Genomic DNA, 27,049 nt, shown 5'->3' with positions numbered 1-27,049 from the left:
TACAGTGACCAGAATCATGAAAAAGCTGGGTGTGGTGGTGAGCACTTCACAATCCCAGCACTGGAAAGGCAGAAACAGCCAGAGCTCTCTGCCTGGCCAGCAGTTCAAAAGGCAGGTCCCATACCAGTAAAAGATAGCTGGGGCACAGTAATAGCATAGGCCATTAATACCAGGAGGCAGAGGCAGAGGCAGAGGCAGAGGCAGAGGCAGAGGCAGAGGCAGAGGCAGAGGCAGAGGCAGAGGCAGAGGCAGAGGCAGAGGCAGAGGCAGAGGCAGAGGCAGAGGCAGAGGCAGAGGCAGAGGCAGAGGCAGAGGCAGAGGCAGAGGCAGAGGCAGAGGCAGAGGCAGAGGCAGAGGCAGAGGCAGAGGCAGAGGCAGAGGCAGAGGCAGAGCTCTGAATTTGAGGCCAGCCTGGTCTACAGAGTGAGTAGTAAAACAGCCAGGGCTATCCAGAGAAACTTGTCAAAAAAAAAAAAAAAAAAGACAGTAAGATAAAACAAACAAAGAAATAAAGGTTAGTAGGTGCACACACAAAGTTCAACAAGGCAATAAAATTGTTTGTGGTTTAATAAATTGAATATAGAGTTTGCTATCAAGCAGGACTGGGTTCAAATTCTGTTTCCCCACAAGTCCTTTGGTTGTGTTCTACGGTCAAGCACGAGCTGTTGTGGGGAGGGGAGGACTGAGAACAGATGTCCTGCCCTGCAAAGCCTTCAGATGGACCTTCGGTTGCAGCACAGAAGTCAGGAGCAAGAGCCTGGTTTGCCAGAATCCAGAGTCAGGAGTCTTGAACTAGAGTCAAAGTAATGGCATTACCAAGCGGGTTCTGTCTGTTCTTCAGTCCCCCTCTACCCCTCCATTCATCCACTTCCTGGGCATCCATGACAAGACAGGCCCTTGGCCAAGTGCCCGGAAAACAGATATGGCTGTGCTCTCTGCCCCCAGACGAGCAAGAAACGAGTCTAACCAGTATGGCTGACACCAGAATAAAGGTCTGTTCCAAGACAGTGGGGCCCAGAAGACAGAGGGGCTGGGTGATGGGGTTGGAGAGGGGCCATTGAGTAATAAACATGACTTCAGTGGCGGTGGGCACACAGCTCCTGCTCCCTTCATTTGTGCCTCAGCGTCAGTCCATGCAAGCTCATCTCTCCCAGAAGCACAGCTGACTTCCCCAGAGGGTGATGTCAGCTCGTGTTAGGAAAGGTGACCTAAGACATTAATAGGAAAGACATATGTAAGGGGCATTCTAAAACAACAACCACCAGACAGAGTGGAGAAACAGACTTCTGTGTGGTCATCCCATATCCAACATGGCCACTCAATATTCCCACACTTCACCAGGCGGCAAGCTCTGGGCATCTCTTTCCCCAACCACCTCAGCATTCCTATTCCACAAATATGTCACTGAAACAAATTACATAGATCAAATGTAAATCCCGTTCTGCAGCTGGAGGGGGGACACCCCTACCCTGCAAGAATATGAGGAACCCACCTGAGCTCATCATCCATCTAAGGCAGGAGATGAGAGTCTGGGTTTCCTGTCTCTATATACACTGCTTCCAGGGCCCCCTCCATCCCAGGTCAGGCCTCCTTCTTTTGCCTGCAATGAATTGCGTCGTGTGTAATTGATAAATTATGCAAAAGGGTGCCTGGCAGTTTTCTGAAATGTTGGATAGCTCCAAGGCAGCCCCCGGGGACACAGCCTAATTTCATGGAAACCTCACACTCTGTCTGGCCTGTTTTGTGTAAGTCAGATTGATCTAACAAGACTCTGGAGAGTTGACGTGACTTCTAATTTCATTCTCTAGGTGAGCTGAATGAGATATCACGGTGAAGAGAATGTGTCTGGGGGAGACGGTTCCAGCGATGGGAGAAATGTCTGATGTCTGCCTGATGCATCATCCCTAGCCGGATTCTGTGCCTCCGAATCCAGTCTTCTCCTTGCTGGAGGAGGGGCTGCGTGGCCAATGGAAGAAAAAAAGTAGGCAAATAAACAAAAGCCCTCAGAAAGGAAGAAGTATTGCTGGACCAACGGATGCTGGCTATCTTTTCTGCTGGGACCACTCCAGCCTGCCCCTAGGGCTGGCAACATTGATCTCAAAAATTCAAGCTCAGCTGGGCTCCTCCCTTCAAGTTACAATGGCTGAGCTAAGATGGCCAGAGCATCCATGGAGACTTGGGTAGGTGTTAAGCCCAAAGAAAGAGTATTGCCCAAGTCAGAAACCAGGGTGGGATCCAGTCATCTTCCCAGAGTCAGAGGGCTTGTTGTAGCTCACTAGGGTTCACAGAAAATGTGCTCAAGACTTTCTCCTCAGCATCCTCTGTTTACTAGATTCTATAGTGCTCTTATGAGAGACACATGTGTCAATCTTGAGAAAAATGAAGAAGGCAAACCCAAAGCCACACTGCCGTCCTGTGACTCTGACTGTGACTGTGACTGTAACTAGGATTCAAACTCAGAGCTCTCTGATACCAAAGCCTGAGACGGATTTTCTGAGCGTATATGGGAAGAGGGGATAGTATTCGCTATCATTCAGTAGCATGCCCATAAGGTGTCTGATTGGTCACACGTCTTACACGCATGGAGCTGTATGGCTTCATTCTTAAAGATTTAGTGTAGTGTGGGAGCTGGGGAGATAGTTTAGTCAGCAACACGTTTGCTTTGCAACCAGAGGACATGACTTGGATCCTCAGAACCCACCTAAAAACAGCCAAGCATGGTAGCATGTACTTGCAATTCTCAAACTGGAAAGACAGAGACACATAAAGTTTCGAGGACTACTGACCAACCAGCTAGCCTAGGCTACTAGATGAATTGCAGGCCAGGAAGAAACCCTGTTGCGCAAACTAAAACAAAGAGAAGAAAAAAGAAAAAGAAAAGGTACCTGGGTGACACTTGAAGTTGTCCTCTGACTGCCCCATCTTCATACGCATACTCACACAGGTATGCATACACCCAACACACATACACACAAACACCACCACCACCACCACCGATACAAGCCAAAGAGGCTGCAAAGTATTCTGGCCCGAGAGTCAGGAGACCTGAGCCCAAGCTAATTAGGATAATGCTCTCAAAACACTCCTATTTCAACAAGGCCAGCTTCTGCCTGCCAAATCCAAGAAAGGCCATCCCACCTACTCCCCGAGCTTGTCTGAGGACTGATGCAATGGACATGAGCCATGTAGACTGATCACAAACTCAATAACAATAATGATGGTGTACGTGTGCTGGGCACTTATTGTATAGCTAGCCAGAGCTTCTCTGAGCATGCACTGGCTAAGCATCAGGCTTCTTGTTGAGCTCTGTCTTGTGGAAGCTGAAATGCAGTGTTGCCCACCCTGGCCTCTCAATCCTTTGATCAAGAAGTGAGAAGCCTAGACAGGTGGTGGTGGTGGTGGTGGTGGTGGTGGTGGTGGTGCATCCCTTTAATCCCAGGACTCAGGAGGCAGAGGTAGTTGGATCTCTGTGAGTTTGAGGCCAGCCTGGTCTACAGAGCAAATTCCAGGACAGCCAGAGCTACACAGAGAAATCCTCTTTTGAAAAACCAAAAGAATGGGGGGGGGGGGAGAGGAAGAGGAGAGGGAGGAAGATGAGGAGGAGCAGAAGAAGCAAGTAGCCTAATAAATAACAGTCCCCACCCTCAGCCCCAAGTCCATGATGCAGCCAGTGAGAGCCTAGGAGGAAATGGGGAGAAGACTGGATGGAGATGGTTTGAGAGGATGTTACTGTGGGTTTTCTCTTAAATAAACCCCTCAAAAACCTAGCCCCATGTCCTGAACAGACAGCCCTGGCTCAGCTAAGAGGGTCAGAGTACACAAAGATCAGAATGTCCCTCTCCCTGTAGACAAGTGGGCAGAGCTGGGGACCAGGGCCAGAAAAGACAGATGGATACAGAGAGTCCTTCCGCCCAGATTCCATGATACCACCTTCATTCCGTAAGGGACTCATCTCCAAGGAAACTGGCTCGGGAAGAGCAATGAAGAGGGCCAACCATCCTGGTTTGTCCTAGACAGGTCTCTAGTTTAGCACTCAAAGTCTCACAACCAAGGAAAACCCAGCACCAGCAGTAAAGGGATACATGCTCTTCACAGGTAGCCCCTAAGTCTAGGTCCATCCACTGGAACTTTATCCATGGAGGTCTATATGGGCCACTGGGTCAGGGCATCTCTACTTTGATGAACCTCTGCTTTCTGGTGCTGCCCTTAGTAATGCTTGTAGGATCCCTATGTAGAGGGATTTTAATACAGCAACAGCTACTCTGCCTGGAATACAGACACACTTTTGGTACACACCTTTAATCCCAAACAATGAAGGTAGATTTAGTTTGTGTTTGCAAGTGATGTCTAGTTGAGAGGCCGATAAAGCGATGAACCAGAAGAAGATTTGACAGACTAGAATATGTCCAACTCTCATGAGAACAGAGAGCAAAAAGAAGCCACTTAAGAGACAGAAGTGCAGAGAGAGAAAGGGAGAGAGGGCAGTTTTACCAGGAGAGTTGTACAGAAACAGGTGTCAGAGAGAGAGAGAGAGAGAGAGAGAGAGAGAGAGAGAGAGAGAACATGCTAGACATAGGTGAAGACAAAACGAGCCAGACAATGAGAAAGAGCCAGAAGATCAGAACAGATTGCCAAAGTTAGTCTGGCACTAGGCAGAGCAACTCAGTCAGAAGCTGAAAGCCAGTTTGAATCAGTCAGCTTGGAGAGGAGTTTTGAGCCAGAACAGCTGAGTTGACCAGCCAGCCAAAGTTCAGGAAGACCTAGAACTTAATGGTGAGCTTATTCAGCAGTAAGTCTCAGGGGCTGAAAACATTCTAGGCCTAGATAAGATTGTACGGAGGCTAGAAGCTCCCAGAACTAGGCCCAGATTAGCAGACAGAGGCACTAAGCCTCCAAGACAACAATTACATCAGACAAATAAAAGTTACTTTTACATCCCTCCAGCTCCAGGCCTTCTCAGGTACCACCTTGGAAGCCACTGTCCTAGAACAGCTGCATACAAGACTAGCCTGGCCAGGCTGATGATCAACCTACTCTGTGTCTTGAACAGGAGCCTATCTTCCATCCATCACAGTGACAACAATCCAAATGTCCTCTGCCTAGGCAGGACTTCAAAGGTGACATCTTTTACTTCCTAACCAGGCATAGCAGACAATCATGACAGGTGTGTTGTTAGCATTTCGTTAGCATATATGTCAACTTGATACAATGTAGAGTGACCTAGAAGGAGGGACCCTCTGTTGGGCAATTGTCTTCAGATTGGCCTGTGGAGTTGTCTATGGAGCATTTTCTTGATTAAAGATTGATATGGGAGGCTCCAGCCTACTTACTGTAGATGGTTTCACCCCTGGACAAATGGTCTTGATTGAAGAAGAAAACAAGCTAAACAAGCCAGTAAGCAGTGGTCCTCCATGGTCTCTGCTTCAGTTCCTGTCTCCAGGTTCCTGCCTTGAGTTCCTGCCTTGGGTTCCTGCCTTGGGTTCCCTGGCAGATTGGTTGTAACCTATAAGTCAAGCAAACCTTTCTGTCCCTAGGTTCTTTGAGGTTATGTGGTTTATCACAGCAATAGAGAAGCAAACTATGACAGCAGGGTTCATCTTCTGCCTGAACAAAGAGCAAAGGGGGCTTTCTGCAGTGTCACAGCTAGTAGGGGTCCTTGGTGACTTCTCTCCTTATGACTCAAGGTTGATACCTGGGAGGACAAGAGGCAACTTGGCAGGAGAACTCATCAGGAAAATGACTCCCTTTCTGGTATCTGGCATAGTGATACCTGAACCTCTCTTTCCCTACCTCAAAAAGGAGCCTTGTCTTGCCTGAACAGCATTCAGGAGGGCTGTCAGATATTCCCTAGGACCACAGTGGCTTCTCCTGACAGTGACTCTAGGTCCCTTCCAGCTAACTGGCCTCTGGTCACCTCAAACTGTGACAGCCCAGGTCCCCTGGTTTAACCTCCAACTAGGCCTAACACCTCAAGTCAGGGCTCAGCTCTTGACTGTGGGAGCCAAGGTTTTTGTGTGTGTGAACATCCAGCTACCGCCCCCATGCTAAGAGGGAAGATAAACCCAGTAGGTGTCAATCACCTGGGAAGGCCTGAAAGGTATTGATGTTATCTATTGTGGGGTTGCTGCCTGCAGGCCCTAGAATCTGAGAGATTCATTTCCTATTTGCAACCAGCCTAGGGAAGAGGGCCCTAGAATAGGGCCAGAAAAAAAAAATCATTCAACCACTGTCTGTTGGCTGAAGGGTGAACTGAGAGTTGGGCCGCTATAGAGCGGAGAAGAGATAGGAAATGTTTCCATTGTCAGGGACAGGGAACAGGAAAGAAGCCCAGGCTGGACACTTTCCATGGAAAGCCTAGTGTCAACAACCTTGAAAACAATCCTACAGAGGTGAGTTTCATTGGACCCTGAGCTGTCCAGGCAGAGGGAAGAGGAGACATTCATGCCTGCTTCAACCCAGTCTCTTGTCTCTAAGGAGAAAAGCTGGTTGGAGGAAGTTGAGAACATGATCCCATCTGGAAGGGATGGAGGAGGAGAGAGCAGCAGTCCGGGCAGACAGAGCCAAGCATGAATGTTTATTAAATCTGGGTCATAGGACAAAGTCATCAGGATATTTCCTGTTGCCCTACAGACAATTCACTTATTGTCTGTAGACTTTATAGTCTAAAATAAAACCTAATTCGACCCTTGAGGCAGCAATAAGGGGAGACAAGATGGGGTGGAAGTGGGAGTTAGGTCACATAGGGTCAAGCTGGTGCTCCACCTCAGACCTGACTGACCCCAACACTGACTTCCTCTTGCCTATAGCGGGACAGTCACCAGATTCCAAGCCACAATAACCTAAGGCCCTGAGGGGACTGAGGCTGGATGTTGAGGTGATGGGCTGGAATCACAGCTCAGATGGCTGGGCCATCTCCTGCTGAGTCACCGGGAGAGCTCCACTTTAGTGAACAGAAGACAATGGACTCCTTGGAACCTTAGATGCCATATCATTGTGAGGAAACACGGATGGCAGGGCAGAGCCAGAGCCCTGAGCAGTGGGCTCCACAAGAAATCTGCTCAGCTCTTTGGAGTCCAGTGTCTACCACACCTCTCTCACCACCTACCAAAACAGGCCTTTGAAATTCTTCCTGCTCTGCCCCACCTACCTCCGCTTTTACATTTATTTGCATATTTGGCATGTCTTCTAGAATCTCCTGAGAGCCAAAACTAGAGAGCATCCATTGTCTTCGGTTAGAGAAGTCCCTACAGGCCTCCCCTCTCCTTTCCTGGCTCTGGGCCTGCCTCCTCTGTTAGCCCTGTAATCTTTGGCATCCATGTCTTTTCTGCTTATTCTATGTCTCCTCTGCAATTCTTCACCGTTCCCCCACCCCCATCACTGAGCTGCATCCTCAACCCTTTCCCCTGGGACTGTGATTTCTGGTTTCATGGCTGGCTAAGTTAAACTCCCGTCCTTGAGTTATGCCCATGAAATATCTAGCATTTCAGACCTGCCTATCTTCCACTGTAGCAGCTGGGGCCCTGACCAGCAACACCCCTGCAATCAATGAGGTGACTTCACAGCAAGGCTCAACAGAAAAAGGACTTTAAGGCCACCCGAGTCAGCAACCAACACAGACCCACTTCACCCTTTCCAGAGGTATTGGCAGGTGAATGGCGGGAGTGGGAGTGGGGGGGGGGAGGCAAATGCTAGCTTAGGTGGCCTCTGACTCATTTCCCCACATCTGTCTTGGCTTGGGGGTGGAGGAGGAGATGAGGACTAGAAGATGTCCCACCACTGCCTGGGACAGTAGTCATCCAGAACAGGTGGCATAAGGAAGCCGGAATGAGTTAAGGGAAAGTCCCAAAGGTCCGAGTGAAGGGTGGGGTGGGTGTGGGGGCATCTGCTAAGACTGCCCTAAGTGATCTTCAAACAGGAGAGGGTGTCAGCTGAACATCCGGTGGCCACTGTTCCGTATGGGAAAAGCTCCCAGCTGCTGTCTTCGGGAAAGAAGCACAAAGGCGGTGTTTCTGGTGCTTTTCCCAGGAGGGTATGGTTTGGGCAGAACCCAGGAGCTGTCAGGGACCACCCAGCACATATGCTCTGTGCAAAGACTGGTTTAGATTCTTCTTTAACGATGTGATAATCTGAGAGAGACCCAAAGGAGGCCTGTTCTAAAACTAAACCCCAAGTACAAGTTCTGCTGAGTTACCAGGATCCAGGCCCCTCCTTGCCTCTCCCAGCCACACTGGGCTCTCAGGACTAGCTGACTGCAGTCAGGAGCATCGATCCCCTAGAGGACTGCTCTGATTTGAGGGTAACCCTGTTCACAAGCAAGAGACATGGCAGTATGTATTATCATACTTGGTCTAAGCCTCGTATCTTAGAGAAAACCAACATGCATGCCCTAGATCAAGAAACTGGCCCACAGCCAGGCAGTGGTGGCACATACCTTAACCCCAGCACTTGGGAGGCAGAGGCAGGCAGAGATCTCTGTTAGTTCAAGGCCAGCCTGGTCTACATAGAGTGACAGCCAAGACATCATAGAATGACCTTGTCTCAAAAAAAAAAAAAAAAAAAGAACAATTCCAAATAAACAAACAAGAAACAAATAAATAAAAGAGAAGAAGCTTGCCCAAGGTCAGCCCACACAAGCAGAGATCAGAACCAGCCCACATCTGCACAGCCAGCCTTCAACACTGCACACAGCTTCCCTTCACCCCAGGACACACTTGAGAAATATTTACTTATTGATTCATTGATAGACTCCACCCACAAGTTCTTCCAAGATCATCTCTTGGGCTGGCCGTCTGCTCTCCCAAATGCCAACTGTATGAACAATATATTGATCATTCTCTGCAATAATTTGTCATCTGGCGATTGCTACTTGGAAAATGCCAGTCTCCCAGAAGGAGGATGACAAGAATTCAGGCTGTTCGGATATTTTTGTTTTAAGGGAGTAGGAGTTTTGAAGCACCCTGTTACAGCTTGTGTCTCTTTCCCTGCTGCTGGGCACGAAGGGAAGGGGACCATCATGCCAGATTCTGGGAGCTGATGAGGGGCCCTGGGACTCTGAGTTGGCTGCTGGACTCTTTCCCTCCCTCCCAGCCCTGGAGCCAGCTGGCTGACAGGCATTGAATTGGTATCTCAGGATAGATGCCTGTCAAGTGGTCTTCATGTTGTGACAGTAGGCAATTATGATTTATTTCAAAAGGAATTCGCAATAAACTTAAGCTGAAGAAGGGGGAGAGGAAGAGCAGACAATTTAGAATTAAAAAAAAAAAAACACTTGAAGGAATTTGGCTGATGGACTTTTAACTGGGAGAGAGAGAAAAGAACATTTTGAGGGAGGAAGAACACACATCCATAGAGGACCTAGAAATCCAGCAGTGAGACGCGCTGGCTGCTCTTCCAGCCAACCCAAGTTCAATTCCCAGCACCCACATGGCAGCTCACAATTGTCTGTAACTCAAGTTTTGGGCGATCCAATGCCCTCACACAGACATACATGCAGGCAAAACTGTAATGCATTATAAAATAAAAATTAAAAATTATGTAACAGCAACAACAAAAACTACTTGGGTTAGAGCGGAGGTAAATCACCCCCGCTTCACTCCAGTGCATGCCCATCCCAGGTCTCTCTCTGCTCAGTTCTGCATGGTTGGTCCCAATACTTCATCCAGCAGATGAGTCCCTGCATCCCCACCTTCCTACCCTCCCTCTCACAAACCACTCAGAAACAACTTCAATGCTGCATGAGGAGTAGCTCACTCAAACCTAGATGTTTGCCCCGACCGCAAATGGAACGTGATTCTCCTTGAGAGATTGTACTTACAAGGGTTGGGGGATGTAATCCAGTTGGTGGAGTAGGTGCTTAGGATGCGAGAAGCCTTGGGTTCGATCCTCAGCTCCGTAAAAGTGGGTGTGGCTTCACACAACTACTGTCCAGTGTTTGGGAGGTCAAGGGAGGAGGATCAGAAGTTCAGTCATCCTGGGCTCCGTAGTGAGTTCAAATTCAACCTGGGCTAGGTCAGACCCTGTCTCAAAACTAAATGAATGAATGAATGAATGAATGAATGAATGAAAGCAGATATTCAAGACTCAAACTCTTCTGTCTCATTAGTAATGATAGGCACAAAGCCAGGTGAGGAGGAGGAGTTGCCTTTGAAGGCAGCAGGAATGGCATCCAAGAGGCCTGGCTTCGACCTGGTTCTGTTCTTTCTAAACACCATGGCTGCTGACAAGTCTGTGTTTCTTCACCTAGAGTCTGGTGTCTTCTTCACGAGAAGCCTTCAGTGAATAGAGAGAATAGTCCTTACTTGGCACAGGGCTGCCAGGACTGCCCTCCTGAGTTTCACTCCATGTCTGACTATCTGTGACCATTTCATTCTCTATCCCTGGTCCTCAGTTTCTCTACCAACCACTTACAAAGGGAGGTCCCTTGTGCCTTCCATCTGTAGATCTGTGGTGTGTGGTGTGTGTGTGTGTGTGTGTGTGTGTGTGTGTGTGTGAATATTTCTCTGTTTATTCAGGTCTGAGAAATACAAGGCGTTGAGAATCAGAGTCTTTTACTGTGAATGCTGGTAACCAAAGTTCAAATCCTCACCTCGTCCCTGCCAGCCAGGTGACTCTGAGCAAATTAACCTTTCTTCACTTCAGCTGGCCTGTCTGTGGATAAGGAAATAATACCTAACAGCTTCTAGGAACCTAGGGGCTCTGCAGTTCAAGTCTAGTTAATATCAAAAATAACAGAGTAGAGATTCCCCTTGTAACCAAGCTTGTAACCAGATAATTGCCAGAAATATCTTTTTCTCAAAAATGTCTTTCTTCATCTCCTAATTTTCTGGCCAACTCCCCAGTTGTCCTATGTCCCTCTTCCGAAGACAGTTATAGAAGGCAATTCAGCTCAAATCCAGAATTCTCTTCATTGGTAGTGTAAAGGGTTACTCAGGCTACATATGGAAGAAAAACACAGACACTGGACAGAAAGATGACAGGGTGTGCGCAAAATCTTCTACAATGCTTGCCTGGCTACCTGAGTTTGAGAACGATCGCCTGAGTTGTCTTCTGCTCCTCACATGGCCACACCACAGCACACTGGTGGTACACACACACACACACATACACATACACACACACACACCATCTATACATACATATACAATAATGATGATGATATTTTTAAAAGCCAGCTGTGGGTTGTATACAAATGTTATCTCAGCACTGGGGATAAGGAGACAGGTAGGCCCTGAGACTCCCTGGCCAGCCAGCCAAGCCTACTTGGAAAGTTCCAGGCCAATGAGGGACTCTAAAAAAACTAGAACTGAATGGATGACTCCTGAGAAAAACACCTGAGAGCTCCCCCGCTACCCCCTCACCCCCACCCCCACCCCCTACACCCCACACATGAGTTTTATCCTGTTAGCCCTAAGTGGCTCTGGGGACTATGGTGACTGTCCTGGCTAGTTTTGTGTCAACTTGACACAGGCTGGAGTTATCACAGAGAAAGGAGCCTCCCTTGAGGAAATGCCTCCATGAAATCCAGCTGTAAGGCATTTTCTCAATTAGTGATCAAGAATGGAAGGGCCCATTGTGGGTGGTGCCACCCCTGGGCTGGTAGTCTTGGGTTCTATAAGAAAGCAAGCTGAGCAAGCCAGGGGAAGCAAGCCAGTAAGTAACATCCCTCCATGGCCTCTGCATCAGCTTCTGCTTCCTGACCTGCTTGAGCTCCAGTCCTGACTTCCTTTGGTGTTGCACAGTAACGTGGAAATATAAGCTGAATAAACCCTTTCTTCCCCAACTTGCTTCTTGGTCATGATGTTTGTGCAGGAATAGAAACCCTGACTAAGACAGTGACATACACAGTGTTAGACAGTCAACTTCTACAAGAAAGAAGTCCCTGGCATCTAGGAAACAGGGATGTGGTTACTTCTGTGAGCACGTTAGTCCCACTCTGCCGCTGGCCAGCCATCTTCCCTTCACTGCCTTCATCTAGCCATTCCCTGCTGAGGGAATCTCCACAGACACAGATGAGCAGGAAGGGACAGGTGGTGTGGACCTGGTTTCTGAGAACTCCCACAGTCTCCTATCTGTCACCTGGAAGCCTAGGAGCCAGTGGTGTGATTGGGTCAGAGGTTAGGAGCCTGGAGATTGCAGAGTCCATCTGTAAGCCTCTGTACACACCCCCAGGCCCAGAAACCAGGTGTGTCATTGGCCGAGAGCAGGACAGACAGCTGTCCCCCATCAAGCAGACCACAAGTTTCCTCTTCTGTGACATTTTGATCTGTTCAAATTCTCAGTGGGTTGAAGGGTATCTACCATGTTGAGGATAATTCTGTTAACTTCATCTACTAACTCACAGGTTAATCCCTTCGAGAACCTTCCTCACAGACACACCCAGAGGGTTTCATTGACTCTCTGGGTATCTCTAAGTTCAGTCAAGGTGACATACAAAGCCAATCTCTGAGTTTCATCCAGGTCTTAGGGTCACATCCACACCTGTGCCTGGAACAACCTCTGCCCCTTCCTCTCCACCAAGTAGCAGACGCCTCCACAGCCCTTGCTATGTTCTGGGAAGGGAACTGTGTCTGATCAGACAGACACATACTCTGGGAGTCTGGAAACATCTTTCTAGCAACCCCTCCCACCTCCTCCCCACTCCCACCTCATCTCCTCTCCCACTTCACAGGAGCTCCTACCCCCCACTCCCACCCCCCACCCCTATCCCCTCGAAGCCCTCTGGTAAAAGCCCTGCCTGGGTCCTGGGGGTGGGAGGGCGCTTGGGGACAGCGGCTGGTGACATAAAGGAGGATGAGTTTGTGCCAACTCTGAGGATCAAAGCCGAGCCCATTGAGCATCCGGCCACAGACAGGGAGAACCTGAGAAAAGAACCTGTGTGTTTGGGTATGGGAGCCTCAAAGGGAGGCGAGAAACGCTAAGTGGATTTGTTCCTTTTCTCATTGCAGTGATAAAAATAGATTTAAGAGAGAGAGAGAGAGAGAGAGAGAGAGAGAGAGAGAGAGAGAGAGGAAGCAACTTAAGGAAAGAAAGGTTCATTCTGGCCCACCATTGAGAGGCCATCGTCCTCCAGGCAGGGAAGGCAAAGAGACCACCTTTAGTCAAGAAGCCAAGAGTGCACTGCTTCCACCCCTCCCTCCCCAAGACCTCCCTACCTCCCACCTCCAGCCAGTCCAGTCTTCCTCACTCCCCATCATGGTGACTTAACCTTCCCAAGAGGGAGTCGAGAGCTGCCCACCACCCCCAGACCTGACAGAGCATGCAGGGTGCAGGCAGCCCCCCTGGGCCATGCAGGACCCCAACCCTCTTATTTCCCAGGTCCCTCTTGATTCCACCATTCCCACCCAGATCTGTCCCCAACCTCACTGGCAGAATCAACTTTTAATAACTGTGTGGGGTTTTTTTTTGTTTGTTTGTTTGTTTGTTTGTTTTGTTTTTGTTTTTGTTTTTGTTTTTTTTTGCTGTTGAAGAAGACTTATCTGAGTTTCAATTACTTAATGTCCTGGGATTATTTTGAAATGAACAAAACCAGCCATGACAAAGAAGCAGAGAGTGGCGAGGGATGGGCGCTTGTGGGCATCTCTGCTTTCTCTTTAGTCAGCCTCGGATTCTGGCCCTTGGAGTGGCAGTGGCGCAGCCAACGGTTAGGGTGGGTCTTCCCACCTCAATTAGCCTAATCCAGAGAATCCCTCACAGATGTGCTCAGAGATTAGCTCTCATGATGATTCTACAGTCTGTCAAATTAACGGTGGAGATCAACCATCTGCATGAAGAAGGCTTGTAGAGATCAAGCCTCGCCACATCAGCAGGCAGCTGGGGATCAGTCACCCATGGACCTGACACACTCAAAAAGCCCCACCTGGGCTAAACGAATACTTCCTCTTTTGCTTGCTGTTATTCCCCAAACAATACAGGATAGCAGCTCCCAGCATCACAGTTATATTGTATTAGATACGATACCTTGCTTTACACTTCAAATCTGTAAGGGGAGAGGGTGTGCACAGGTCATCTGCAAGTGCCGTGCAGTGTTTGAAACTAGAGCATGTGCATGCAGGTTTTGGTACTCAGAGTTGGGAAGAGGTCTGGACGAGTTCCCCCATTGTCTCTGTTAAGGCTTCTATTGCTACGAAAAACACGCAAAACAAAAGCCATAATGACCAGAAACAACTTGATGAGGAAAGAATTCATTTCATCTTATACTTTCAGCTAATGGTTCATTAATGAGAGAAGTCAGAGCAGGAACCTGGAGGCGGGAACTGAAGCAGAAGCCATGAAGGAGTGCAGCTTACTGGCTTGCTCAACCTCTAACTAGCCCTGGGTGACATCGATCATAGTGGACCAGGCCTTCCCACATCTAGCAAGAAAATACACCACAGGCTTGTCCACAGGCCCATCTACTGGGGCCAATTTTTCAGTGGCGATTCCCTCTTCCCAAATGACTCCGGCTTGTGGCACGTCGACATGGCAGCACGTTACAGACACCAAAGGGCAACCATACTAACAGGAAAGCAAACTCTCGACAAAGTAAATCAGAGAGGCACAGCACTCACCAGGCCAGAGAGCACCAACCATTTAAGCCACAAGAGTGAAGTTAATCTGTGAGGCCCCCATTTTGTCTGTTTCCTACCCTGACTCTGGGTTAGGGCCTTCCTGGCCAATGCCTTTTACCCCCATCAGACTTTGATCTTATTATTGTTATCTATCTATCTATCTATCTATCTATCTATCTATCTATCTATCTATCTAGTGGGAGGTCTATTTGCCAGGCTTTTGGTGTGAAGACCAAAGTACAACATTCCGGAGTCCTTTCTCTCCTTCTACCGCAGCCCGCAAATGCTGATGTTAAGAACTTTAATTTCTAGCTGGTGAGATGACTTGGGGGAAACTACCTGAGCTCTGGTGGAGGAGCTGACTGTACATTTTCTTGATTGACGATTGATTCTCAATCCCCAGGGCCTACCCAGATAGTAGAAGAAGATAACAGACTCTGGTAAGCAGTCCTTTTCCCTCCACATACACGAACACACACACACACACACACACACACACACACACACACATGCTCATATTTATATACACTCACACTTATAGCCCTAATAATGGTGATAATGACGATAATAAAAATAATAAGTGTAATTTAAAAAATTAAAATCTTTAATTTCCATACATGGCATCAATAATCAAGAATGGCCTTAGGAACCAGCCTCCAGACAAGAGGGAGAGGGGAGAAGGGATGTGCTGGTTCCCCATTACTGAGATAAACACATGAGAGGAACAGTTGAATGAGGGAAGATTGATTTTTGACTCGTGTTTCAAAGGTTCCAGATGGTGGTGACCTATCGTCCACACTTAAACCACCTTTAGAGTGGAATCCAAGGTCACTGCTATGTTCGCATAGGGTCTTCGTGGTGTGTATGACTGTAACTTTCAGGTTCAGGGCACATGCAGTCTTCTGTATCAGCAGGGAGACAGGGCTATCAGACTCCCAGTGAACCCTAGGATCAGCTTCCACAGTGAGAGTGTGGAGATCACTGGGCAAAGAGATCATCTCTGGGCAAAGACAGTGGGAAAGAGGGGAGCCCAAGAGAGAAGAGGTCTGGAGGCAGTTATAGAAGGAAACCAGGACATTTTTCTATAACAAAACACTGGTGGTCTTCAGTGATGGATGAAGTTGGAGAGAGGAACAGAGGGTTCTCTTAAAGAGCTGAGGGGAGGTAGAGATTTGTAGGGCCCTCACATAAACAAATGATGGGTGGAAATCTCAGTGCACTGGCTTTAATAAGGACATGGACCGTTAACAGGAGGGAGCCCGTCAGCTGGGCCTAACTTAAAAACAGGAGTGCTCAGAGGACTGTGGGGGGACAGAGCAGCAGAAAGGGCAGTTCTGCAAGTCGAATACTTACGTGGATAGATGGATAGGTAAGAGGGTAGATGGATGGGAAGATGGGTGGATAGGTGGAGAGATAGATGAGTGAATAGATGGGTGAATGAGTGGGTATGTGTGTGGATGAATGGAAGGATGGATGGATGGATGGATGGATGGATGGATGGATGGATGGATAGTGTGTAGGTGTGTGGATGAATGGAAGGATAGGTGGATATTTGGATGGATAGATGAGTGGGTGGGTGGATGGGTGGGTAGATGGATGGGTGGAGAGATAGATGGGTGCGTAGATGAGTGGGTGAATAAATGGGTGGATGAGTGGGTAGATGTATGGATAAATGGAAGGATGAATGGATGGATGGATGGATGGATGGATGGATGGATGAATAGTGGGTGGGTGGATGACTGGATGGATACCTGCATAGTAGGTGGATTAATGCAAGAAAGGATGGATGGATGGGTGGATGGATGGACAGTTACACAAATGTATAAAGGAATGGTTAAACAAGTGGAAAGCAATGAGTGGAGAGAGAAAGGGAGGATCCTGGGTAGGTGTAGGTGAGGAAGGACAGATGAATGCCTTCAGCCCTGCCCTTCAGTGCAGAAGCCCTAATCTCATGATGACATGGGTGAGTGAGGCCCTGCTGCTGGATTTCACAGGCCTACTGAATATACGAGAGTGACATAAGGTCACCAAATTTCCACTTTGGCTGCTTAAGAACATCGCTATAACAACCTTTGTCTGTTTAAAAAGACAAAACAAAGTGCAACAGAATAAAGGCTAGCTCTTCCCAGATACGAGCCATGAATCCTAGCTCCCTCATGTGTAGTATTGGGCTTTTTTCCCCACTGCTACAACAAAATATCTGGGTAGGGGAGAGGATAATATACACAGAGAAGAACTACGTTTAGGAAGTACAGCCAGCATGATGAGGGTTCTGTTAGGGGCTTTCCTGGCTATAGCATCTTGGCAAAGGGTGTCATGGCAGGAGTGAGTGCAACAGAGAACCGGCATGGCAAATCAGAAAGCCCAAGAGTAGGGTGGGTAGTTCTGCTCTTGTCCTGAGAACTTACTCTCTAGAGAGTGAGCTCCAAGAGGACTGCATTAAATCCTTCCCAGGGCAATGTCCCTGATGACCTAATTCCCTCCAGAGGCCCCGCCTCTTAAAGATTCCACCACCTTCCAACATTACTACTCTGAGGACAAAACTTCCAACAGAGGAGTCATTGGATCGCTCAAAACCATGGGGCCTGGGGGCATATTATGCATGTTACCTTTATATTAAGAATCCACAGACTTGGGCTGGAGAGATGGCTCAGTGGTTAAGAGCACTGACTGCTCTTCCAAAGGTCCTGAGTTTAATTCCCAGCAACCACATGGTGGCTCACAACCATCTGTAGTGGGATCCGATGCCCTCTTCTGGTGTGTCTGAAGACAACCACTGTGTATTCACATATCTAAAATAAATAAATCTTTTTTTTTTTTTTTAAAGAATCCATAGACTTGAGGACAGCAGTTGAAAATAGCGTGAAAAATGTACTCATAGAGCACGAATTCTAAAACCTAGTTCTATTAAGTAAAGAGAAGAAGGACAAAGCACTACATCAAAATGTCAATGAGTGAAGCGTGGGCGGTTAGGTAGAGTGACGGCCACAGGAAATGATGCTCACAACATTGCCTGCCCCAGAGCTGTCCATCAGCATGCAAAAAGTAGTCCGGGCTGCCCTTAAGCTCACTTATATCACAGGCTGAACTTGAGACCCTCTAGCACCTAGCCTCTGACGCCCCCACAAGTGCTTGAATTGTAGGCACGAGCCATCATGCTTAGTCTTATTCGTTTTTTAAAAGATTGGTCTGTGTCCAGGACAACATTATTTAGCTAATCAAAACACACACACATCCAGCCTCTTTGCCTCACGGATCAACAACCTCAGGCTTAGACAGCAGAGCTGGGGTGGGAAGTGCCAGGAAATGCACAAGAACAATCTCTAGTCTGTCTCTGATTCATACTGGGGTGAGAAAGGGCATCTGAGAAAGTGCCACCAGATCCCTCCTACTGGTGAATAATGTCTCTGCAGTCTATCTCCAGAAAAGCTGTAATTCAGGCCCCGAACAACCTGTGATTTACATCCTGGGTTGGTGTAAAAGATATTGTGCAGAGCCTTCCGAGTGTGCTCTGTGTGTTTGTATAAATCTCACTACTCAAAATATCTCCCACAGTTGACTGACAGCCCATGTAATTTAGCAGAAGGCTAAAAATTAAAACCCTCAAGCCTGCTGAGGGAGTGTAAGAATCCGGTAACACCGAGCGCCGCCCCCTCGCCCAGGCCCAAGCTCGGCAGATGCCAGGGCTGTTCATTTTGGAGACGGAACAAAATATTTGTATTTAGATTTATTAAAGTCATTATTCCGCCATTTGTTCCAATGTGCTTTATTAAAACCGGATCTCGTGTCTGTTTTGAAAGTATTACCTGATTTACATAAGCCAGTCCCAGCCCTAATTACGGCTTCCTTTGGTGCCTTTTCATTCCGAGGGAGGCTCTCGCTCCCCCTCCTAGCTTTTCTTTTTCTTTTTTTCTTTTTTTTTTTTTTTTTTTTTTTTTTTTTTTTTTTTTTTTTTTGTCGCCTGCCTTCATGGCCCATATGTCTGCCTTGAGATAGCAAGAATCCTAGCCTATAAATAGATGGCTCAGAACAGCTCCGCTGCCAGTTATCTGTCCACACATCAACATTACCATAATTGCAACAGGCAATGTGTAATCTTTCTAATCACACGTTCCAGACGGAAAACTGGATCGAGTTTCATAAATTGTATAATTTGAGGCTTTCCTGAGCTAACCGCTGGGCAGGCGGGCTGCTGTGGGTCATCCAGGACTTAGAAGTGCCACCCCTCCAGCCTGGTCAGGCTGCTCAGGGTGGCATGGTGACACACACCTGAGGCAGTCACTTGGGTGCTGAGAAAACTGTGCCACCCTCTCTGAGTCACAGCCCCCCCACCTCCCCGCGCCCCACTCCCAGCCAGGCAGTTTGCACTTTTCTCTTTCATTCCTTTGGGGGAAACACTGTAAGTGTTTTTAGGATACAGATGAAGACACCAAGAGAGGTGAGACGCATCTTCAGGGGTACACAGCCAGTCGTGGAGACTTAAACACAGATCCCAGACTCAGCGCGCCATGCCCTGAGCTACAGATTATATCTGCAGCCTGGCGCCAGGGAGGTCCCAGTGAATTCCGTATTTTCATTCTTTCATAAATCTCATTCTTACTTAATTTTGAAGACCAAACAAACCAGCTTCTTTAACAAGCTAGTGTGCTATCTTGAGTCACAAGGTTTGCAAAGTAAAGCTCTGGGATCTCAGTCTGGGCTGAGTCCAAGGCCTTCAGGACCTGCACAGCCAGGGTCTTCTCTCCTGGGATCCCTCTCCTCTTTGTTTGCTTTGCCAGCCTCTCAGAAGGATGCTAATTGGGTCATGTCAGCAGACAGCAGGCAGAGCCCAGGGAAAGGTGATGAGGGAAGAGGGACAGCCTTCTGCCAGGCTCACAGACCACTGCTCAGCTTTCCCAGGGCCTGGTGGGGACTCCAGGAAATTGCCTCTGAGTGTTCTCCCTTCCCTAGGGAGCTGCTGCGGGGAAGCTCCCTTTGTTTTGCGTTACAAGTAACCTCTGGCAGTGCTATTCATACTGGAGGTCCCTGGAGTGGCTGATGACACCCTGATATATAGACTGGTCCCCAAGGACCCTGTGTGCTCTCTGGCACTGTGCTCTCCAGCCGTGCCTAGTAATTGGCCAGCCTTGCAAAGTTCCAGCTGTCTATTAACTGCTTTAAATCGAACACTAATCAGATGATGGCGCGGTTACCAGCAAGGTCCCTCAGGCTTCCCTCAGAAGGAACCATCTAATCTATATCCCTTAATGTCTCCAGATTGAGGAAACTGGCAGTCAAAGAGGAAGGGAATGGATCTACTGTGGTCGTAACCAATCCTAAGTTGTTTTCCACGGTCTGTTGATCCGTGTGTGTGTGTGTGTGTGTGTGTGTGTGTGTGTGCACGTGCACACCCATGCGATGACGGTGACAACCAGGAGCTGTGCATGCACACATGCCTGAGTCCACTGTGAGGTTCTTGGCTGATTCTAGAATCACCTGGGAGACACCCCTCTGGGCATGTCAGTGAAGGAGTATTTGGACTGGGTTAACTGGAGTGGGAAGACCCTACACTAGGTTGGGCAGCACCATCCCATGGGTTGCCCTGCTGGACTGATGGATAGCAGGTTGAGTATCAGCATTCATCCCTTCTGCTTCCTGACTGTGGATGCCATGTGACTAGCTACCTCAAGCCTCTCCGGCCATGACCGCCCCATCATGATGAACTGTACCCCAAAACTGTAAGACAAAACAAACTCTTCCACCTTAAGTTGCTTCTATCCGGTCTTTCTGGTTTTTCTTCTCCCTCCCCCTCCCCCTCCCCCTCTCCCTCCCCTTCTTCCTCTCCCTCTCCTTAACAGCAAAGAGAAGTGTATCACTACACACTCCAGGAGCCTCTTAGTGTGATGTGTGATGTAACTTCTGCCTGCTTTCTAGATAAGAGACTGGAGACCAGGATTTCTCTCCTTAGGCCTGTCCCCAGCACATCATAAAGTAATCAACCTGGCTGCTTTCTGGGAGTTTGTTCTTGGTGGCAGTATCCACTTGATACAACTTTGAGTCATCTGACAATTAAGAAAATACCCCGTAAGGTTGACTTGTAGACAAGCCTGTGGCACATTTCCTTAATTAGTGATTGATTGCGAGGACCCAGAGCACTGTGGGTGGTGCCATTCCTGGGGAGGTGATCTTGGGGTGCCTAGGAAAGCAGGCTGAAGAAGCATGGAGAATCAGCCAGTGAGCAGAATTCCTGCCTCCATTCCTGCCCTGACATCTCTCCATGATACACTGTGAATGTGGAACTATAAGCTGAATTAAGCTCTTTCCTCCCAAGCCTTTTTTTTTTTTTGTCATAGTGTTTTATCACACCAATAGAAACCTAAGTATGGCAGTGACCTCATCCGTCGTCAGGCAGATTATCATCATTGAAGCACAGCTTAGTCCAAGGCGACAGAGACACAACCAATCATCACTTAGACTTAGACTCTCAGCACCAAAGGCAGTCCAAGAAGTTTCTAGACTGAGGAGAAGCAGACCTTCCAGCTGACCACCGCCCAAGGCATTTCCTGTGAGCAAACTGGACCAGTACCATTCATACTGCAGTGCAGTAGCCAAGGGGTTTGGTTGCCTCAGCAACACCTGGGAACTCACTCGCTATGCACACCCCTGGGCTCTGTGCATATGACTGCTGAATTGCAGCTCAGGGAGGGGTGGGATGTTTGAATTCCAGCTTTTGGAGTCATTTGGGTTTCAGAACAGCAACCACGTCTGGCCTAGGCCTGAAGGGCCTTCCTGGATGATGCATCCTGGAGGTTTTTGACCAAAGTGTGAAGATACAGCCTAGAATAAAGCATGCTGGGGGAGAAAAAGAAGATCTCAGCAGCACAGCCGCCTGCCCTCCAGGTTCCTGGGGCTCCTTCCTCCATCCAGACCTGACCCATTCTTGATTTGTAAGCTTTGAAGCTCCAGGCCTAACCTGTTCCCAGTGCCAGGAATGTGGCTCCACACCCACTTTTGCCCTGAGGGCTCTACACGGACTCTTTCATAGCTGACCGGACCATCTGACTTTATTCAGAAGCATCCCTTCTGATCTCTCTCAGCCTCCACCACACCTGCATAGAATCTATTCTTGGTGCCTGATACTCAGTTGGCAGGACATGGGGTTCCCCTGCCAGACCCGAGCATTTAGAGCACCCACAACTCCCACAATGCATTGCACACAGTGAGGTTGTGTTCTCTCTCTCTCTCTCTCTCTCTCTCTCTCTCTCTCTCTCTCTCTGTGTGTGTGTGTGTGTGTGTGTGTGTGTGTGTGTGTGTGTTGTGGGTCTCTGTGTGGTCTGTGTGTATCTTGTGTGTCTGTATGTTCTGTGTCTGTGTGTCTATGTGTCTGGGTGTGTGACTGCTCTGACCCACTCACTTATGGGTCATCAAGGATGGGGTCTGTGACAGTCTATGAGGAAGATACATCATCAACTCACAATCAGGAAGGGTTCCTGTTTACTCCTTCACCCTTTTCTCTGAGGTTCTGGAAGGCTAGCCTGGAGCTGATCTTTTAAGCTGGACCAGGAAGGCCTGACTAACCTCTCCTCTCTTTCATTCCCCTGATACACCCACCCAGACCAGGCTCCAACCAAGATTGTCCTGTCAGCATGACACACATCAGATCTTTGTATGACTGTCAGTCATGCTCAGCCTAGCTAGCTCAGCTAGGCAGATATCTACAGTGACCCAGATTGCAGGCAGAAGAGTTGTCCAGGGCTGTTCCATGAACAAAGGCATGGGATCCTCCCACTGTGAGGACCCTGGGAGCCTGCCTCCCACAGCCAGCCTCTGACAGACACCACACAAGGAACACTGTCCAGCACTATGGCTTAGGAAGCAGGACTTGTGGGTTCAGAGTCCCAACCCCCAACAAGCTATGCTCACATCCCTGGAGCCTCAAGATTTTAGAGACCTCCTTGGTCATGTGGGGACCAGGCCTTGCCTGCCTAAACACAGTACATCAGTGGCCCAAAATACAAATACAAATTTGACCCAAAATACAAATTTAAAACTGGGGATCCCCTGAGTTTCCCTCATCCTTAACCCCTTAAATGATACTTGTTTCACTTGCTCCCTGGTCCTCCAGCCTCAGGGAACTTGCCCATGCTCCTACCTCTGCCAATAACCCTGTTCCCCTTAAACATGCCACATACAGCTAAAACTTGGCAGGGAAAGGGAACAACCAGGAAGGATTACATTTATGTAATGATGTGTCATAGGAAATTAAAAGATAATGAAAATCAGAAGTCCTGGGAGACTTTGATCCCTTGCCTGGTCTCTCTAATAAAAGCCTTGGGTTCTCTCCACAGCTGCATCAATGACATTGGAGACTGTTCCAGACCCACAAAGACCTGTCATTGGTTTACAAGTAGAAAGGGCTCTAGGCTACCCTTTCCCTGGGCATGGTGTGTGTGGAGGGGTTGGGGGGAGCTTAAGAGGGTTTGACTACAGGTTTTCTTCCTTAATTTCAGATCTGTAGCTTGTTCAGTGATCTGTTTCCAATGGCTCCCTGGGCATTAATTGGGTATGGTACACTCTCCTTAATCATGGAGCCTGTCCAGGACTGATCAGCTAGCTCTGTGAACAAAGGCATGGGCTCCTCCCTCTGTGAGGACCCTGGGAACCTGCCTCCCACAGCCAGCCTCTGACAGGCACCACACAGGAAAACGGTCCTGGCCCTGTGACCTAGGAAGCCGGCACTGTGAATTCAGTGTCCCTCTTCACAAGCCGGCAAGCTCTTGTGCCGATGAAGACATGGACACGTAGATGACCTGTTCTACATCCAAATTAAAGAATTACAAACTATGAGCCTCAGTCTGAATTCTCTGCAGATCCTACTTATACATGACGGTTCTGCTTTGATTAGCCAATGAGGAAGTAGCTATGTGCCTCTATGTGTCTACAGGACCACTTTCTCCTGTCTGCTCAGGACTCAGTAGAGCATCCTCAACAGAGAGCTTGGAAAGCACCCTATGGTAGAAGGTGCTAGAAGGTAAGGCACCCTGTATAAATTGGAAGGCTCAGGAGAAGATAAACAATAGACTTGTTTCACCAGCACCCCCACCAGAGCCCAGAGTGGTATCTTGTTACGTCTCTGAGCCGGACTCAGGCATCCCGGAGAGTAAGCACTGTGGCCAGTCGTTTCCGTGTTGCCACTTGTCTCTGCTGAGATGGCCACAGGGTTAGCTGCTTCTCCAGTTGCACAATACTAGGGCAGGTGGCCCGGAGCTCCTGGGGCCAGCCTTACCTTTAAAATCATTCCTTCCTCTGCCCACAGCCTGAGGCCAGGTCAGGAGGTGACTCCAGCTCCTCCCTCGGCTCCTGATCCCGGCAGAGTGATGGGGGTAAATGCTGGTCTTCCTGGAGGACTCAGAGCAAGGATCAACTGTGGAGCGGGTACCTTGACTTGTGTGCAGGGTACCATAGTATGTGCCTGGCACTGTGCTAAGAGCTTTTTCATAACCCCCTTGCTTTGACCCCCACATAGCAGAGAAGGAAGGTGAGGGCTGAGGAGATAATGGCATTAGTTGAGGTTAGACCCCATGCTTGTCTTTTTACAAGTCCAGGCCTCTGATCTCAAACTGAACACTATGCCTGTCCATAGGACTGTATACCTGGCCTCAACTCCCCAAGAGCAGGCTCTGAGCTCACCTCTACTCCATAAAACGAGGGGCCACCAATTGGCTACCCTGGCCAATTCAAAGAGCTTGGCTAATTCTGGGACATCCTGAAGCCATGAGACCTGGCTGGGATTGCCTTCCTGCCTTCCATCCCTCAGCAACGATAGCATCCAGCTGGACCGGTGAGTCAGTACCTTCATTCCCCTGTATCTGGTAGGGTAGGCCTCTCCTGCTGTCCATTTGGCTCCATCAACCTGAGTGGGGGTGCCCTGGCAGCCAGGCTGCCATCAGCCAAGCCCTGGGGCCTGGCAGCCTTCCTAAACTCTAGCACGGGGTTTGTCCTTTCCCTTAACCCACCAACCTCTTCTCTGGGATCAGAGAACCGCTTCTAGATTCCTCTGGCCACTCCAACCATGTCCTGGACCAGGCTGTGGTGGCTTCTGGTACACTGAGTGCATGGCCTCTGTCCTGGCCTCAGCAGAAGCCTCCCAGAGCACATAGCCAGGCACAGAGCCTAGTTCCCAGAGCACACAGCCAGGCTCAAAGGCCAGCCTGCTGTTTTAGAGCCAGCCTGAAACATATGAGGAGAAGGGATTGGGCCCAACCGAGCAGCAGCGAGGGACGTGGATCTTGGCTGGACCTTCAGGTGGGATGTGTGGGAGGGTAATCTACAGTTGGACTGGACTATGCAAGTAGGCGCAAGACCATCTGCTGAGTGCCAAGGCAAACATCACCCCACATGCTAGGGTGGCCTTAACCTTAGAGGGAGGAGACAGAGCGGCAGCCTGCGTTCAGGCAAGGTGGCAAACTTTCAGGTCCCGTTGCTTATCTATAAGATAGACTTAATAAAGTCAGGCTTGTTCTATGCAGTCTCAGCAGCCATTTCCACAGAGGGCCTGGCCAAAGGCCTGCGTGTCAGCATGCTGCCAACATAGACATTTCTTTACACCCTGTGTGTTGCCCAACAAGACCTGCACCATCTTCTGTTGGCCCCTTTCCATGTTCATCATTCTTGAATGAGGAAGAACCTAGAGGCATTTTGCACAAGGCATGCCTTACCCTGAAGTGGGGCACCTCGCGGGGAAACAGAGCAAGCATTGTGCCCTCCTACAGACCCGTCCCTCCACACACTTGATCCTGTGAAGGGCCTGAGATCCCAAAAGGGAAATGCAGTCTTGCTGACCTCATGTTATGACTTCAGTCGTTCTCCCTGGGAATCAAGGATGCACTAGCCGCTGAGAGTGGCACATGGGCCACCCTCATAGTCCCTACCCAAAAAGGTCAATGGCTGAAAGAGATTTGGAACGGCCTCTAGCTCAGACAGATGGCCAACAGGCTACGTATGCTGCATCACTGGCTTGTGGAATACTAGATGTGGTAGTTACCACTCTTAAACCAAGAGTGTTACTCACTCTTGGGGCTCCAAAGGATGAACAGAAGTCTTCAGAAGAGACAGGATCTGGAGGCCCTAGGCTCTGACAAGGAAGAATATGCCTAGGCTAGCCTGGGTTGACCTGGGGCAATGCCTCTAGGGAATGCAGGTGTTCTGAACAGCCTAAGAGGCACAGGTATATGAGGCCCACATGGAACCCTGAGACAACCATCAAAGAGACATGAGGGTACCCCATGGCCCATATCCCTGCCTTTCAGAAACTAGTTGGATGAGACAAGACTTACCCCTAACATATTTAAAGAGCAGTTTTTTTTTTAACCTGAAGATCTCCAATTGTGGGCGTGACATGAAGTCTGATGTCACTCTCAGGTGGTGCTGCCAGCTCTTCTGCGAATAAGAGATGGGCACACAGTTTTAAGTACCATATCCAAAGGCAAGGTCACCACCCTTTACCTTTTTTTCACACACAGCCTATCTCTACTAAAGAATATCTCTCTCTCTCTCTCTCTCTCTCTCTCTCTCTCTCTCTCTCTCTCTCTCTCTCTCTCCCTTTGTGAGGAAGGTTTGCATGGGCGCTGTATAGCACGTCCTGAGGCCTGTGTTGACAATGAGAATTCCTCCCCTAGGTTTCAGCATTTGAACCACTAGGTCCCCAGTTAGTGAAGCTGTTTGGAAAGGCTTCTGAGGCGTGGCCTTGCTGGAGGAAACACATCACTGGAGAGTGAAGTGAAGAGTTCACATTCTCATCTCATGTTAGGTTTTGCCCTTCTGCTTTGGGGCTTGAAGTTAAAGCTGTACTCTCTCAGGCTCCTGCTCCAGCCACCTTGCCTGCCACTGATGGCTGCATTTCCCACCATGATGGGCTCTTACCCCCTGGAACAGTAAGACAAAATAAACCCTTTCTGGCGTAAGTTGCTTCTAGTCATGGTTTCTATCACAATGGCAACAGACAGGCAACTAACCCACAACCAAGGACAACTTACCAAGCTGCTTCTCTCCTTCTACCATGTGGGGCCTAGGGATCAAACCCACCATTGCCTTTATCTGCTGAGCCATCTCCAGCCCTAAAGATAGTCATGGCTGTCCTGGAACTCACCCTGTTGATTGGTTGGGCCTCCAGTCAGAAATCCAACTGCCTCTGCCTCCCGAGTGCTGGAATTAAAGACTAGTGAACCCCTTGATGTAGGACCAACTCTTATATTTTGAGTATGGCTTTGGGTCGGCTGAGACAGCTCGGTGATTAAGAGCACTGGCTATTCTCCCAAAGGACCTGACTTAGATTCCTGATACCCACAGAGCGGCTCACAATAGTCTGCAATATCCAGTTCCAGGGGCTTTGATGCCCTCTCCTGTCCTTTGCTGGCACCAGGCACACACATTGCGCACAAGTATCCATGCAGCCAGAAACCCATAAGCATAAAATTAAGAACTTTTAAAAAGAGCGTGACGTTGCATTAGTGACCCAGTGGGTC

General features: G+C 48.8%; 1 long non-coding RNA gene across 1 annotated transcript; it reads right to left on the bottom strand.

The window, feature by feature from the left end:
• Window positions 1–536: 536 nt before the first annotated feature.
• LOC143438889 (uncharacterized) lies at window positions 537–24,675 on the bottom strand. Its single transcript, XR_013107440.1, has 3 exons — window positions 24,546–24,675; window positions 9,815–10,027; window positions 537–1,208 (listed from the first exon to the last, which is right to left on the bottom strand). It is a non-coding gene; the product is annotated as an uncharacterized LOC143438889 (long non-coding RNA).
• Between the last annotated feature and the right edge of the window lie 2,374 nt (window positions 24,676–27,049).

The sequence above is a fragment of the Arvicanthis niloticus genome, chromosome 26 (genome assembly GCF_011762505.2).
Source record: "Arvicanthis niloticus isolate mArvNil1 chromosome 26, mArvNil1.pat.X, whole genome shotgun sequence".
NCBI classification, from domain to species: domain Eukaryota; kingdom Metazoa; phylum Chordata; class Mammalia; order Rodentia; family Muridae; genus Arvicanthis; species Arvicanthis niloticus.
This window is presented reverse-complemented; position numbering and strand designations above follow the sequence as displayed.